This window comes from Bidens hawaiensis, unplaced genomic scaffold (genome assembly GCF_021521415.1).
Source record: "Bidens hawaiensis isolate Kalapana, Puna unplaced genomic scaffold, B.hawaiensis_p1.1 tig00086801_1, whole genome shotgun sequence".
Classification (NCBI taxonomy): domain Eukaryota; kingdom Viridiplantae; phylum Streptophyta; class Magnoliopsida; order Asterales; family Asteraceae; genus Bidens; species Bidens hawaiensis.
Window position 1 is genome coordinate 1 of NW_027504239.1, and position 16,247 is coordinate 16,247.

At 43.5% G+C, this 16,247-nt stretch overlaps 1 long non-coding RNA gene across 1 annotated transcript; it reads right to left on the minus strand.

Annotated features, from left to right (window-relative positions):
- Positions 1-176: 176 nt before the first annotated feature.
- LOC143607797 (uncharacterized) lies at positions 177-1,325 on the minus strand. Its single transcript, XR_013149055.1, has 3 exons — positions 1,168-1,325; positions 334-469; positions 177-229 (listed from the first exon to the last, which is right to left on the minus strand). It is a non-coding gene; the product is annotated as an uncharacterized LOC143607797 (long non-coding RNA).
- Between the last annotated feature and the right edge of the window lie 14,922 nt (positions 1,326-16,247).

The window sequence follows — 16,247 nt, forward strand, 5'->3', positions numbered from 1 at the left end:
CTCTTAAATAATGTTAATATATAAAAAAAATTAAAAATTGTTTGATTGTTAAAGGTTCCTAAGAGTTCTTAACTTTTTTAAAGTTTTTAAATGATACCAACCCTATTAACTAGAACAACAATTGTCACATATGTGTATTAATATGTTATAATATTCTAACACGTTACAATGTTGTTACATACCCTCCTGCCTCATGTCCTAATATTCTTGGGAATACAGGATTTTGCCCCTACAAAGTTGGTAATTTATAATAAATTAATAATCCAAATTAATAATCATAATTTTAATATATGTGAATAATGTGACATGAATAATATTAATTGAAGTACTTACTTTGGCTTCCCAGAAGTACACATCAGTGTGACAAAGGGAAGTGAAGAGGATCTTAATCCGGACTTCCATTTTCTGTGGTGGCGCCACCTCCACTTCTTCGATCACTAGCGGCTTTCCGGCCTCCACGCCACCGCGGCTGTAATAATAATTATGTTAAAGTCGTGAAAACCGAAAAAACCAATCCCAAAAAAAAATGAAACAGAAGAAACAAAAACTGACAGGTTGATTTTATGTTTTTGTAAGAACCTAACTTAAAGTTCAGTTTTGGTTTTGCAAGAAACATAAACCGAACTAAACCAAATTTATAGATTCTCATTTTAATTTTCTAATTTTGAGTCATTTATAAAAAAAAATATGTAAACTAAATATTTTAGTTCAACCCGAAAAATATGAAGAAAAAAAAAACTGATGGATTGATTTTATGTTTTTGTAAAAATCTAAAATACGTTTCGGTTTTGCAAGAAACATAAACCAAACCAAACCAAACCTAATTTATAGATTCTAATTTTAATTTTCTAATTTTAAGTCATTTATAAAAAAAATTAAAAAATATAACATTAATATTTTAGCTCAAATGTATAATATCAGTTAATTATAAATTAACAAAATGATTTTAGTCCCATGTTAGATTGTTTTGAGCAATTTTTTTCTTGTCTAAAATTTTCAAGCTCAAACAGCAAAATCAAAAACAAAATAAAAAAATCAAAACAAACAGTTTTCAAAAATTCAAAAACCGAATTTTGCTTTTCATTCAATTTTAATCCAAAACCGAACCGTGCACACCCAACTACATGTAATAATAATAATAATAATAATAATAAAGAAAATGCTTACCTTTGCATCTAATCACTTGACCATTAGTGGTAGACATACTTTGTAGTTTGATTGTTGAAAACAGGTAATATTGAAATTTAATGAATTGATTTTTGATTGTTGTTTGAGATGAAGATTGTAACATGAATAAATGAGTATTTATAGGATGTAGTGAGTAGTGTGTGTCAAAGGTTTGATTGGAGTTTGTAGAATCTAGTAAACAAGTGGCTAAAACCAGAAACAAGTGGTAAAAAAACCAAACCAGCCACCTGGTTTTGGTTTGTCTGGTTTTGTTTAATCCACGCGTTGACAAATTGACATTTGACAACTTTAAAGTAAAACCCACCGTTTAATGAAAACAAGATACACGTATGGAATTTATTATTATTATTATTATTATTATGGGGTGTTTGGAATTGTTAATATTTATCAACTTATAACTTTATTAACTTTTTGAAAAATTATAACGTGTTTGAGGTTTCTTATATTGTGATAGGAAAACTTTTATAAATTATAATGTTATAACTTATTAACTTAATGAAAAGCTACAAGGAGTTAAAATAAGGAATACCAAACACCCGCTTATTATTATTATTATTTGGGAATTTGGGGCGTCTCTTGGTTTCAACATCAGGTTCATCAATAGTTCAAAACTGTCAAGTGTCGAGTAAACCTGTGTCGTTGGCTAGGGTTTGACATTTGGTGTGCCGTGTGCCACATCGGATTTGTGAAGCCGATGCCGGTTGGTGGCATCGGGTAGTTCGGGTATACAACCCTAATACATCGGTAGTTTTCAAAGTGAAGGGAGACGACTGCTTTTCTTCTTCTTTTTCTTTTTTTATTTCTAGTTTCCGTTTAACACTCGGGACGATTATTATTATTATTATTATAAAAAAGTATTACTATTATAATAAAAAGTATGATTAACTTTAGAGTTTAATTATTTTAAAATAAAAGTTGTCATGTTGATTAAGACAGGGATTAGAGATTATGAAACTGTATGGAGAATCTTAAGAACTTATAAATTTATGTGACTATGTCTAGGTAGTATTTGATGAATTGTACATTTGTAGTTTGTACATCTTGACAAAACATTTTTTTTTCTTAAAAAAGAAACAATTAAGAAAAACAAAAAGGCAATTGTATTATTAAAAAACAGAAAACAGTTCCCAGATTGATATGTTAGCGGTATTGAAACGTTTTTTATTGCCTTATTTCATGGCCCACCGTCACCTCAAAATGGGTTCAATGCTCACTGATTTATTTGAAGTTCAACAAGATATTATGTTTTGAAATTAAAATGTGTTTACATATGAAGTTATATATAAATAAGTTGGACCGAGGAGTGTGATATATCTTAACAGCGAAAGTCACCGTTAAAAAAAGTTAATTAGTTTTTAATAATCAAATTTATATACAGTTGATTGATGATAATCTGTAAATTGGTAATTTCATTTTAATAATTGCTAAGGACAAGCTCTTTTAATAGAAAAGTAACATTATATGCTCTAAATTTCGTTTATGTTGTTTTTAATATAATTTATAGTGTTTTAATTAAAATAAAGTGCAAAATTGTTCTAGAAAGGGTTATTTTATCATTAAAACGAGATTGCTCTTGATAAGAAAGTTAAGATTAGAAGTAGCATTGGTCACAGCGTTAGTATAAATTATTCTCGATCGACTGGTAACAGTTAAAATTTTTAAATCCAATTTGCTTTAGTTACTGGTTTTCAAACACTTCATAGTAAATAATAGCAATTCACGTATTCATCCATAGTGAAGAGGTATGTACCCGCCTCAACACCGAGCAAGGCGGGTCAACCCAGAAGATAAAGACATTATGAAGGCACAAAGCCAAAACCTATGCGCATGGCGCATACAAAACATGCTCAGGCATCATATGCCCAGGCACACATATGCTCGCGCATCGCATATGCGCGCGGCGCATCAGCGCGCGGCGCATATCACATGCCCGTGCATATCACATCTGCGCATGAAATATCTGCGCGTGAGAATAAAGAGAAGACCTCGCGCATCCTCAGGGTGGGCGCATATCATACGTGCACATAATCAACCTCGTCCTTATCCAAATCAGGATTAGGGCAACCTTGATTGTGCACATCAGACAACCTTCCAGAAGGCATCTTTTTAAGGAGAAAGAATATGCTGATGTTGACAGCTGCCAAATGAAAGGTCGACAACTCAGCATGACACATGTGTTACCACGTGATTACAACCAACGAGAAAGCGCCAGGTGTCCCAGAGGACACGTGGCGCAGTGCGATTGGAGGAGGCCAACGAGGTTGAGCCCAATCAGTGGAAACCCTAGCATTATAAATACAGCATCAACTCCACTTTGATGAGACATTCATACTCAATCATTGACAGTTACAAGCAGTGATATCACATTCAATCATATTGAATTACATTCACTCACGATCAGTTACATACAAACACACAGTCTCACAATCAGAGGGTATTCAGCTATTCAGCAATACCCTTGAGATTCCTTTACACACATTATCATCTTCTCCACAATATACTGATTCTCACGCCGGAGGGTTACCCCAAAGAGGACCCCTCTGTCCCTTTCTGAGGGGTAAGTAACGGCGCTGTTCATTTTGTAGGTGGAAGAACACAGATCCAGAAGAACCATCGGTGAAATAGTATAATCACACCCGAGGAAAGTAGATCTGGCGCCTGGAGCCAGAGCAGATCTGGATCTGCACATGCCGTACAGCCCACCGGTCAGAGGGCAAGTGGACGTAACCACGCCCTACAGACCAGCCATCCTGGTAAAACACTCAAAGTTTACTGCGCGCATCGCGCAGGCTCCATCCAGCACAAGACCAAGATGCCAAGTGGTCTGGGCAAATATGATGGCACAACAGATCCAGATGACTTTTTGCAAGGTTTCTATAACACGGGAAACCTAGAGAGCTGGACGATGCCAACATGGTGTCATATGTTTGCTCGCTGCCTCACGGGCGCAGCGCGGGTATGGTTCGAGAGCTTGCCGACAGGGCAAATTGATGGGTTCGAGGAACTATTAGAAAAGTTCCAAGCCCACTTCGTACAGCAGCGCAGGCACACGCGCGATCCTGATGACATCATGCACTGCATACGCAGGAATGATGAAACGATTGAAGATTACATCACTCGTTTCAATCAGGAATCCCTGGCAATCGGGGGTATAACTGAGCAGCTCCTGCGCGTGGCCTTTATACAAGGCGCGCGCAGTGATCAACTCCGCCGGGCTCTCGTAAGCAAAGATGGTATGCCCACCACTTGGGCAAAACTAATGGAGGCATCGCGAGTTTTCGCGAGAAATGAAAAACAGATTGCCCAAGATAGGGCAAGAGAAAGAGCGCATCAGGCAGAATCACCGCGCAGCAAAGAGAAGAGGGCCAAACAGAACTCTGTATGGTCCAGGTTGCAGCCAACAAGTTTTTCTTCCGCGGAAAAACAAGCGCAACCAAGCTCACCCCAGCCCCAAAAAGAAGTTCGTAATCGCGGGGAGGGTGACAAGAGGGAGGGCGGCAGAGATCCCAGCAGACCTCTGCCAAGAATATGGACACCCCTCACTAAAACACCTTCACAGGTGTTAAGTACTGAGAATGTTCAATTCAAGCCTCCCAAGCAACTACACTATAAGGGACCGCAAAACAGTGGCAAATATTGTGAATTTCACAGGTCCCCGGGCCACAACACCGACGCATGCCATCATTTAAAGGATGCGATCGAGAAGGATGTAAAGTCAGGCAGGCTGGCTCACTTGGTGAAAAACCAAAGAATAGAAGATGAGCAACCGGAAGGAGCCTCTGCCAGCAAGAAATACAAAAGAATCTGTGTGGCTGAGGGGGGACGACAAGGGCAGACGTCAAAAAAGAGAAGCGCGCAAATCCACGGAGATTGGCGCGAGCAGCAAGTCATCTTCCCAAGAAACAGGGGAGGCCCTTCAATAAGCAGTCCTCTCGTCATCACCACACACATTGCTCATTACGAAGTGTCAAAGGTCCTGGTGGACACTGGAAGCGAATCTGACATTATGTATGAGCAATGTTTCAGAAAGTTAGACCCGGCAGACCAAGCGCGGCTCGAAATTGTGAACGCACCAATCTGTGGTGTTTCAAATGAAATCATCCATCCCCTAGGCCAGATTCAGTTTGAATTAACTATGGGGGATGATGAGCACAAGCGAGCCGAAGTAGTCAACTTCTTGGTCTTGCCCACCACGTCATGCCACAATATGATCCTGGGTAGGGGAACGATTGCCCAGTTTAATGCTGTACCGTCGCCAGCGCACGGCGCATTGGGGTTCCCTACACCAACAGGCGTAACATTTGTTTACCGCGATCATTTGTGCGCAGTGACAAGTACGCCGCGGGAAGGGAGAATGAAACTTCCAATGGCAGACAATGCGCCAGAGAAGTGGATTTTAAACCCAAAATTCCCCGAGCAAACGGTCACAATTGGCGCTACCATTTCAGACGAAACGAGATTAAGAATGAAAAGGTTGCTCACAAAATACACGTCGGTTTTCACGTGGCAACACTCCGATATGACGGGGGTCCCGCGAGACTTGGAGCAACATTCTCTTAACACGTTCAAGTCGGTGGAGCCAATTGCTCAGAAAAAGAGAATCATGGGGGATGAAAAGGCGAAGGCCATGAATGAGCAAGTTGAGGACCTGTTGCGCGCAAACATCATCCGCCCGATCCGATACCAGACGTGGGTAGCCAATCCTGTGATGGTAAAGAAAAGCAACGGGTCATGGAGGATGTGTATTGACTTCAAGGACCTCAACAAAGCATGTCCGAAAGACTGTTACCTCCTCCCAAACATCGACGCAAAGGTGGACTCCGTGGCGCCATTCAAGCTCAAATGTTTCCTGGATGCCTACAAAGGCTATCACCAGATTCAAATGGCACCACAGGACGAAGACAAGACTGCCTTCAGAACCGACAAGGGTGTTTTTTGTTACACAAAAATGCCCTTTGGTTTAAAGAATGCAGGCGCAACCTATCAGAGACTTATGGATTCAGTTTTTAGTGAACAGATCGGAAGAAATCTAGAAGTCTACGTTGATGATTTGGTGATCAAGAGCAGGGAGGAGAGACAAATGCTTAAAGACATCGAGGAAACTCTTCAGCGCCTAACGGAAGTTAACATGAAGCTCAACCCGAGCAAATGTACTTTTGGCGCGGAAGAGGGGAAATTTCTTGGTGTAATGGTCACTAAGGATGGTTTCAAGGTGAACCCTGAAAAGGTGGAAGCCATCCTTGACATGCCTTCACCATCCACCATGAAAGAGGTTCAGAAGCTGAATGGTAGATTGGTGTCAATCAACAGGTTCCTAGCGAACCACGCCAGCAAATCTACTCCATTCGTTAACACTTTGAGGAACTGCTTGAAGAAGAGCCAATTCAAGTGGACGCCTGAGGCTGAGCAAGCTTTCACTGAGATAAAAGAATGTCTCATAAAGCTTCCCGCGCTCACAGCTCCACTTCCTGGCGAAACCCTTACATTGTACTTGTCAGCTGGAGATCGCGCCATCGGCGCAGTATTATTGGTGGATCGCAAGGGGATCCAAACGCCAATATACTATGTGAGTCGGGTGCTCACAGACCCTGAGACGCGCTATTCCATCATGGAAAAGTTAGTTTTGTCACTAACACACGCGTCGCGCAAGCTCCATAGATACTTCAATGGTCATCCTATTGAAGTTCTGACTGGTTACAACATCCAGCAAGTCTTGCGACGCCCTGCGCTCTCCGGAAGGCTGACAAAGTGGGCGCTGGAATTAGGTGAACACACGATCACCTATAAGCCCCGTCCAGCAATAAAGGGTCAAGTTTTAGCGGATTTCATCACGGAAATCCCAGAGGGAAAGATTGAAGACGCTCAGCGCGAGGTAGACCCTCCGCGAGCAAATGATGAAGAAGATGTTTGGAGGCTATTCACTGATGGAGCCTCCAACAGCGAAGGGTCCGGCGCAGGCCTCAAACTGGTGGACCCTGATAATCATGAATATACTTATGCTATTAGGTTGGACTTCAAGAGTACCAACAATGAGGCAGAGTATGAAGCCCTGCTGGCTGGTCTGCGCATTGCGCGCAAGTTTGGAGTTAAAAGGCTAGAGGCCCATGTTGATTCTTACTTGGTAGCTGCTCAGGTCAACGGCCTATATGACGCCAAGGAGAACACAATGCCTCTATATCTAGAGCAGGCAAAAAAGCTCGTTGAGCAGTTTGACTTCTTCAGAATCATACACATCTCGCGCAGCGAAAACAAGTCCGCTGACGCGTTGAGTAAAATGGCGTCAACTAATTTTGATCACTTTGGCAAAGATGTCAGGGTGGAAGTAATGAGCAGCCCGTCAGTGCAAACGCAATCGGTCCTTGTAATTCATACAACCCCTTCATCCTGGATAACTCCAATAATGGAATTCCTGAAGGAGGGGAAGTTACCGGACGATCGCGCGCAGGCGAGGAAGATAAGACACAAGGCGCAGAACTATGAACTACTTGAGGGTACATTATATCGACGCTCTTATCTTGGACCGCTCATGAAATGCCTGGATGCTGAAGACGCAAGCTATGTGATTAGGGAGATTCACGAAGGAATCTGCAGAATACACGCTGGCCCGCTCATGGTGGTTGCCAAAGCAATGAGCGCAGGCTACTATTGGCCAGGCATGTACTTGGATGCGCTAAAAGAAATTCAAAAATGCAAGGCATGTCAGAGCCACGCGCCAAACACCATGCGGCCAAAGAACAACTTGATTCCAGTGACCTCCGCATGGCCTTTCCACAAATGGGCCATTGATATTGTGGGGCCCCTGCCGCAAGCGCAAGGGCGAGTGAAATTTTTGGTAGTGGCAGTAGACTATTTCACAAAATGGGTCGAAGCCAAGCCACTAGCAAAAATCACAGCTGAGGCGATGAAGCAATTTATCTGGAGCCACATCATTTGCCGTTTTGGCCTTCCTATGGAAATTGTGAGCGACAATGGCAAACAATTCACTGACAGGAAGATATCCAGCTGGCTCAAAGAATTGCACATCAACCAAATCTTCACTTCGGTCTACCACCCTCAGGGGAATGGCCAAGTGGAGCGCGCGAATCAAAGTTTGTTAAATGGGCTGAAGAAAAGGTTGGAGGGAGAATCCCATTCTTGGGTCGAAGAGTTACCTAAACAGGACATTAAGCAAAACTAGCAATGGTGAATCTCCATTCAGCCTAACCTATGGGACAGAGGCTATGATCCCAGCAGAAATTGGATGCCCATCCCATAGGGTACTCATGATGAGCAAGACTGATAACGAGCGCGAAAGAAGATTGGACCTCAACTTGCTTGAAGGGCGCAGAGAAGCGGCTATCATCAATGAAGCCAAATACAAGAAAAAGCTGGAAAAATATTATAATCAGCGCGTTAAAGAATGCCACTTCAAGAAATATGATTTTGTCCTTCGAAACAATGAAGCTAGCCGCGCGATACCCCCAGGAAAAATGTCCCCCAATTGGGAGGGACCTTATCAAATTTCAGAAGATTTGGGGAAAGGCGCGTACACTTTAAAAGATTTGAATGGAAAAAAGATACCGCGCGCGTGGAACGCGGCACAGCTTAGAAAATGCTTCATGTAAAAGTTCAAATATGTAATCAAGGCTTTTAAGCCATCATGAATGATGATTCGCGGTACCTTTCAATATTTGTTCTATTAACTTTGCATACATGTTTCACACTTCCTTTATTAATTTGGAGCAATATGACAACACTATATTGACTTCAAAACAAAATAAAACGAAGTAAAACATACATGCGCGAGCCTTAGCTCAAACACGTTAATGAGTCTTAACTCTAAAGCGTCAGGGCCTTAGCCCAAAACAAAGAGCCTTAGCTCAAAACACTCACAAACATCCATCTTACATCCCGCGCAGCCTGATCATAAAAATCCTTAAACACAACTAAGGCAAAGTACATGCCATATTATAGTTGTTAAGGTCTCAGGTCGAGGTCGCGCTCGGAATCATAGTGGGTATCTGAGTAACACATGCTGACATGTAATGGCTAAAACTCATACTTCCATATAAAACCGCGCGACAACGACGCGCGAAAAAGGAATTGTGAAAAGTTATCGCGCATGTCAGCATAAACAAGATACTGCGAAACCACTTACAAAATAGGACTATGGTTAAGTGAATAATTTCCTTACAACCTTGTTCTTATTTTAACGTGCAAGCATATCTTATATCTATACAAGCAAACATGAAGAGATGAATGGAAATGCGCAAGATGTAAAAAAGAGAAAACAAGTTTCATTCCATAGCATTGAAATTTACAAGTATGATGAGTTACAAATTACAAGTATAAAAAAAAAATATATAAAATTTCATGAAGGGCTTCTCAAGTCTCCACGTCGACGTCAGCCACTTCATCACCCTCATCATCTCCCGCAGCATCTGGCGTGGCCTGCTCCTCATCTCCGAACTGACCATAGTCAAGTTCTTCCTCCTCATTGGAGTCTTCTATCACGACGGTGTCAGGAGCAGATTTTTTCGCAGCACAAGAGCCGCTGGCAGGGGCAACATCCCCCGCGCCACCATCATCGCTACCAGCCCTCTCGCATTCATCGAGCAACTTCTTTAGCGCGCCGAGGTCGGGCTGGTCAGCAAGCGCAGCTATCTGCAAAATCAATAGAAAAGTATTGAGTACAAAACACTTGGAAAATTAATCAAGTAAAACTCATTAAGGTCAAGGTACCTGCATAAGGATGGGGATGGGAGTATTCATGTACTTCTCCCCCACCGCGGCCATGTCCGCGCAGGCCGCGTCGCTCTTGTAAGGGTACTCGGATGGGTTCTTCTTCAACATGCCATATTCATACCCATCCGTAAACCCTTCAGCGCGACCCACCAAGCGCGCGGCAGCATTGCAGTCCATCACAAGGGCCTGAAACTCGGCGGAATATTTCATCGCCAAAGCGCAACGAGTCATGCCCTGTGACACCAGCCATTGGCGATCCTGCGCGAGGCCAGCAACAGACGTCTCGAGGGCAGGAACCTGGGAGTTTAATAACTCAACGGTTTCCTTGGTCTTTTTTAGCTCCTCCTTATCAGACGCTGCTGCCGCCAAAATTTTTTCTTTCTCCGCCTGCGCAGCACCAAGTGCTTCCTGGCTGGACGCTGCCGTCGCCAAGGCCTCATCTCTATCGGCCTGCGCGGCCGCCAACTCCCTCTTCAGGCGCGCAACCTCGCTCTCCAGTGATGATTTCTCAGTGATACTCTGGACGATAGCTTGGTCACGCGCCTCAGCCTGCTGTTCCAAGACACGCACTCTACGCGCGTACTTGGCAACTTCGGCCTCCGCCACCTGCTGCTTCTCCCGCGCAGCTTGGAGCTCATGCCCGCGCTTAATATAGGCGGTGTTGGCACTTGCTCGGTTTTCGCTGAGCTCCGCCTGGAGTTTCTCAGCTCGTGCGCGAGCATCAGAAAGGTTCCAGGCAGCCACCTTAGCCTCTTGCTGGGCTGCCACAAGAGCATCGCGTACTTTAATATAATCGCGATGAAGCTCTTGGGAGGCAGCAAAGAAAGCTGACCCAGCGAAAATATGATCGTTGAGCAAGTCAGCGCGGGTGCGCTCCTCCTGATACCTCCTTTCAGTAGGAGGCACGGCATGAGCCCAGAAGTCCTCGCATACGCCCATGGATTGGAAGGAACTGTCTTCATTAATATTCCATCTCGGGCGATAAACGTGGTCACCTTCCTACAAAACACAAGAAATGTTCTAAGTCATAAACATACTTATATGGAGGTACGCGCAGCGGAGCAACAAATTAAAACATACCTGCGGGGATGAAGCAGAAAAGTCAGCGCCAGCCCCACCAGAAGTATGCGCTGCAAAGACTTGTGGCATCGCAGGGCTGGCGCGGTCTCCCAAGGAGTCCTCAGCTTGAGCCCCCTCATCCTCCTCATCTTCTTGAATAGGCCTCTTCTCCTGCGACCTGGGGGGCTCCAAACCAGCCTCGCGGAGAGGGCTGCGTGTAGGAGGAGGCGAGGGAGGTCTCGACGCCGCCAGTTCGGCGCGCAATACGGCTTCCTGCTCCTTTGTAACCCCAATAAGGGGAGAATCAGCACTAGCAGGAGCAGGACCAGAACCAGCGGCGCCGCCAACGGCGCCAGGAGTGTCACCGGCAACTTGTACGCCAGCTACAACTCCTATGAACAAATCAACAAGGAAAAATGGTTTATGACTGAATCCAAAAGAAAAAAATCAGAAGACAAATGTGCAAAACATACCTTGGCGCAATTCTGTTCGCAGCGGCGAACATCGCCATAAAGTTCATTCTACCCTTTTCAGAGGGTAGAACAGGGGACTCCGAAGCAGCCCCCGGCGCAGCCTCAGCACCTTGTGGCGCCTGCGGCTGATCTGCTACAGTCGCCGGTTCTGCAAACAGTCAAAGGAGCAAAGGTTTAATAACAATTCAACCAGCTGAAGACAAACAAAGTATACCTGTTGCAGGCGCGGCACTGCTTCTCTCTTCAGCCGCGCGAACGGAGGAGGTGACGCCACCATACCTCAAGTGGACAGGAGGTCTGCCCACTCTCACAGGCAGGGAAGCTAAAGAAACCTTGGTGGTAAACACCTGGGTTTCCTTAGGTCCCTTCGTTTGAGCATGGGGATGAGCAACAGGGGTGTCATTTTTCTTCTGTTTCTTACTGGCCCCTGCGCCAGATTTCCCCTTAGCTTTGCGCTTTAGTAGGGGCGCCTCCTCTTCCTCCTCCTCCTCTTCCGCGAGCTCCAGCTCGTAGTTTTCAAGCGCATCTGCAAAAACAACCAACAGAACTGTTAATAAACTTGGGTATTCTAAAGGAATGAGCATAAGTGCGAAGGCTTACCAGGCGCGTCACTGTCAAAGTCGAATTCCAGATCCACTGGGATGAACATGTCATCGAAGCGATCTGGGAAACCAACCTCCCCAGCGCCAAGCGCGACGGAGCCACCCTCCACTTGTTCATCATAAGCGGCAAGGACATAATCCTTGGTGACTGCGCAAAAACAAGTCAAGTGATATCAGCAAAATAATTATGTTCGCGCAGAAAAAGAAATAAAGCAATGAAACAAACTTACACAAACCGTCGACTTGGATAACGGGTTCAAGCGCGCTGTCGGCCCATAGCTTACTCATGCCGACCCCCACCAGCGCCTCCTCGCGAATTTTCTTCGCGGGGGATGGTTCGGCGGTCAGTTTCTTAACCCAGGCGCCAGTTGGGTTCTTGAGGACACCCTCATCCGCAGGCGCAGAGGAGATAGAGCGCATGGTCATGCGGATGGGGATCACACCAGCCCTTATGTAAAAGAACCTCTCAGACCAGTCATGAAGGCTCTTGAATGAAACAGTGGAGCACTTCACCTTCTGACTGCGAGGAATAAAAGAGATCCAATTGTCTTGGATCTTGGGCTTGTAAAAATACTGAAAGCGCCGAGGAGTCGGCTCCTCGCGCTGGGATTTGCACATGAACTCAAAGTGAGTCACGCGCACGAGTCCAAACGGATGGACTTGGGATATATGAATCCCATAGAACTTCAGCAGTGCACCCACAAACCTTGTTATCGGGAGACGAAGGTTGCAGTGGGTGAAAAAGTGGCTATATAGGGATATATAGCCGGCAGGCGGGTCCGCCGCCGTTTGCCCGGTCCCAGGCAACATGCAGCCAAACAGGGGGAGAAAGCCCTGAGAGGCGATGAGGCTGTCGAGATCGGCCTGCTTCAATTTGCAGGGGATTTCATTCCACCTTTTGGTGGCCTTGGTCCTCCCTACTTCCTCCGATGTGGTCTCAACAACCCTCTTCCCTTTCCCCTTTTGCTTCAGTGTCGACATCACCACAGATTTCACACGGCGTCTTCGAGAGGCAATAGAGGTGATTGAGGGGCTAGACGAGTCTGAACTATCAGACATACAACTGCAGCAGCAAATAATAGAAGTTTCGAAACGATGAAAATACTCAATTCAGAATATGAAAGGCAGAAAATCGAAAATTTGCAACAATGAAGATGAAGATAAAAATTTCCTAAGGGCCTGCTTTTATAGGCCCAGGAGAGAGAAAAGTGGTAACTGATGGGATTTCACGCGCCCCCACTCGCAGGTGTAAGCCAACGAGGGCGCGGCACGTGTCCCTAACACTGTTGAGGGGACATAAAAACGTAACGGACCTGCCACGGAGCAGAGACGCGCCCCCACTCGCAGGTGCTAACCAATGCGAGCGCGACACGTGTTCAAGACAGCTGTGTGAGGGGACGTGAAAGGCAACTGTAGCACCTCGAGCACACGAAACGTCTGACATGTTTACGGCGCACGTCACCACAAACTAACCACGTGTTTGGACCCTTCGTTTTCAACCCTTCGTTTTCAACCAAATGGATAGAACTTCGCGCAACGATGGAAACAACAAAGAAAACGACAAAACACCTTTTAAAAGACCAAATCAGTAAGTCTAATATCTATCTTACCGCGCTCGCGCGAGATAAGACACACATTAGACTGGGGGGGCTTGAAGAGGTATGTACCCGCCTCAACACCGAGCAAGGCGGGTCAACCCACAAGATAAAGACATTATGAAGGCACAAAGCCAAAACCTATGCGCATGGCGCATACAAAACATGCTCAGGCATCATATGCCCAGGCACACATATGCTCGCGCATCGCATATGCGCGCGGCGCATCAGCGCGCGGCGCATATCACATGCCCGTGCATATCACATCTGCCCAGGCACACATATGCTCGCGCATCACATATGCGCGCAACGCATCAGCGCGCGGCGCATATCACATGCTCGTGCATATCACATCTGCGCATGAAATATCTGCGCGTGAGAATAAAGAGAAGACCTCGCGCATCCTCAGGGTGGGCGCATATCATACGTGCACATAATCAACCTCGTCCTTATCCAAATCAGGATTAGGGCAACCTTGATTGTGCACATCAGACAACCTTCCAGAAGGCATCTTTTTAAGGAGAAAGAATATGCTGATGTTGACAGCTGCCAAATGAAAGGTCGACAACTCAGCATGACACATGTGTTACCACGTGATTACAACCAACGAGAAAGCGCCAGGTGTCCCAGAGGACACGTGGCGCAGTGCGATTGGAGGAGGCCAACGAGGTTGAGCCCAATCAGTGGAAACCCTAGCATTATAAATACAGCATCAACTCCACTTTGATGAGACATTCATACTCAATCATTGACAGTTACAAGCGTGATATCACATTCAATCATATTGAATTACATTCACTCACGATCAGTTACATACAAACACACAGTCTCACAATCAGAGGGTATTCAGCTATTCAGCAATACCCTTGAGATTCCTTTACACACATTATCATCTTCTCCACAATATACTGATTCTCACGCCGGAGGGTTACCCCAAAGAGGACCCCTCTGTCCCTTTCTGAGGGGTAAGTAACGGCGCTGTTCATTTTGTAGGTGGAAGAACACAAATCCAGAAGAACCATCGGTGAAATAGTATAATCACACCCGAGGAAAGTAGATCTGCTACCAGTGAGTAGATCCACGTTTTTTCACATAGTTTTTATTTTATATTTTTTAGAAATAATAATATTGCTTTTTTTCCATAGTTTTTTTTAGAAATGTGTTTTCCATAGTTTTTTTTTAAATGTAAAAAAAAATTACATATTGCTTTTTTTTCTCCTTTTTTTATACTAGTAGACTCAACATAATCGTAGCAACTTTATGTTTGTAACTTTTATTTGATCAAATTTTATGTTTTATACATATGCTGAATTTCTGTCACAACATGAGGATAATACCACTAGTTATAGACACAATTGTGAAAAATCATCATTATATATAAGTGGTTACTTTTTTTTTCTTTTGTTAATAATTTGATTGTTTTGTTTTTAAGGACATATCCCATCGAATTGTTGTACGATTAAAAAGTTTTCCACACAAGTTGCCAGAAATATCAAATTGTTAAATTAGGTCATGCATCGTTTTCATTCAATGCATCCAACAAGGTTAAAAAAAAGAGATACAACAGTAAAAATCGTGGTGGGCCAGTGAATTGTAACGTTTACAGGTTGATTCGTTTAAACTTTAACCAGAACAATATCGATATATATATATATATATATATATCATGTTTAAAACTTCCAATCCTAACTCAAACACTTATCGTGTTTCCCATATACAACGAGTTAAGTTGGTTGACGGGTTGCAATAAATGAGTTAAACAGATTGGTATGTCATGTCTAATTATACGGGTTAAACATGTCAACCCGGAAACAATTTGTTTAAATGAGTTGAATATAACAACTCAAAACTGATTAATCCGGTGCCATGTTTTGAATCATGCAGCGAATTAACCCTCCTATAGTCTCTCGTCTACTTCCACATGAAAGAATTTACCAGAGTGTACCCAACTCCCATATGATTGACAAAGGTTGCTTAGACATGTTATACTTTTGACATGTTCATTATATCTGTCTGCTAGTATGTTAATTATCTACGTTAGAATCCCATGTAACACACGCGTTGAATAAATGAAACATGTGTTTCACATTAAATTCATTTTTTTTTTACAAATTGTAAATTTATATATTACAAATGGGTGAAGTGTGAAATAAAAGACACAAAAAATAATAGGTTGAACTTATAACCCGTGACAATACACAAACTAATACAAGTGTTACTAACACGGTATATGATGGAAGTCCAGGGACTGATTTGTAATTAATTTGTACTCGACAAAGTTATGACATCTTTGCTTACATCTCTCGCTTATTATTATTATTATTATTATTATTATTATTATTATTATTATTATTATTATTTTCTTGTTCCATGTTCGACTTATATAATTGATCAATTTGCATCTAGTCATCTAGACTAATAAAATATTTCCATATGGGCTGCCGATCTTTGTAGAATGTGACACTCAATTTTCATTATAATAGTTTACTAAAGTTAATCTGTGTTACAAAGTGTTTATCAATCAATCAATCAAGCCCCTGTATATCCCACCGCATAGCACACTATTGGTAGGGTCAAGGAAGGGTGGGATGTAGGCAAGTCTTTCC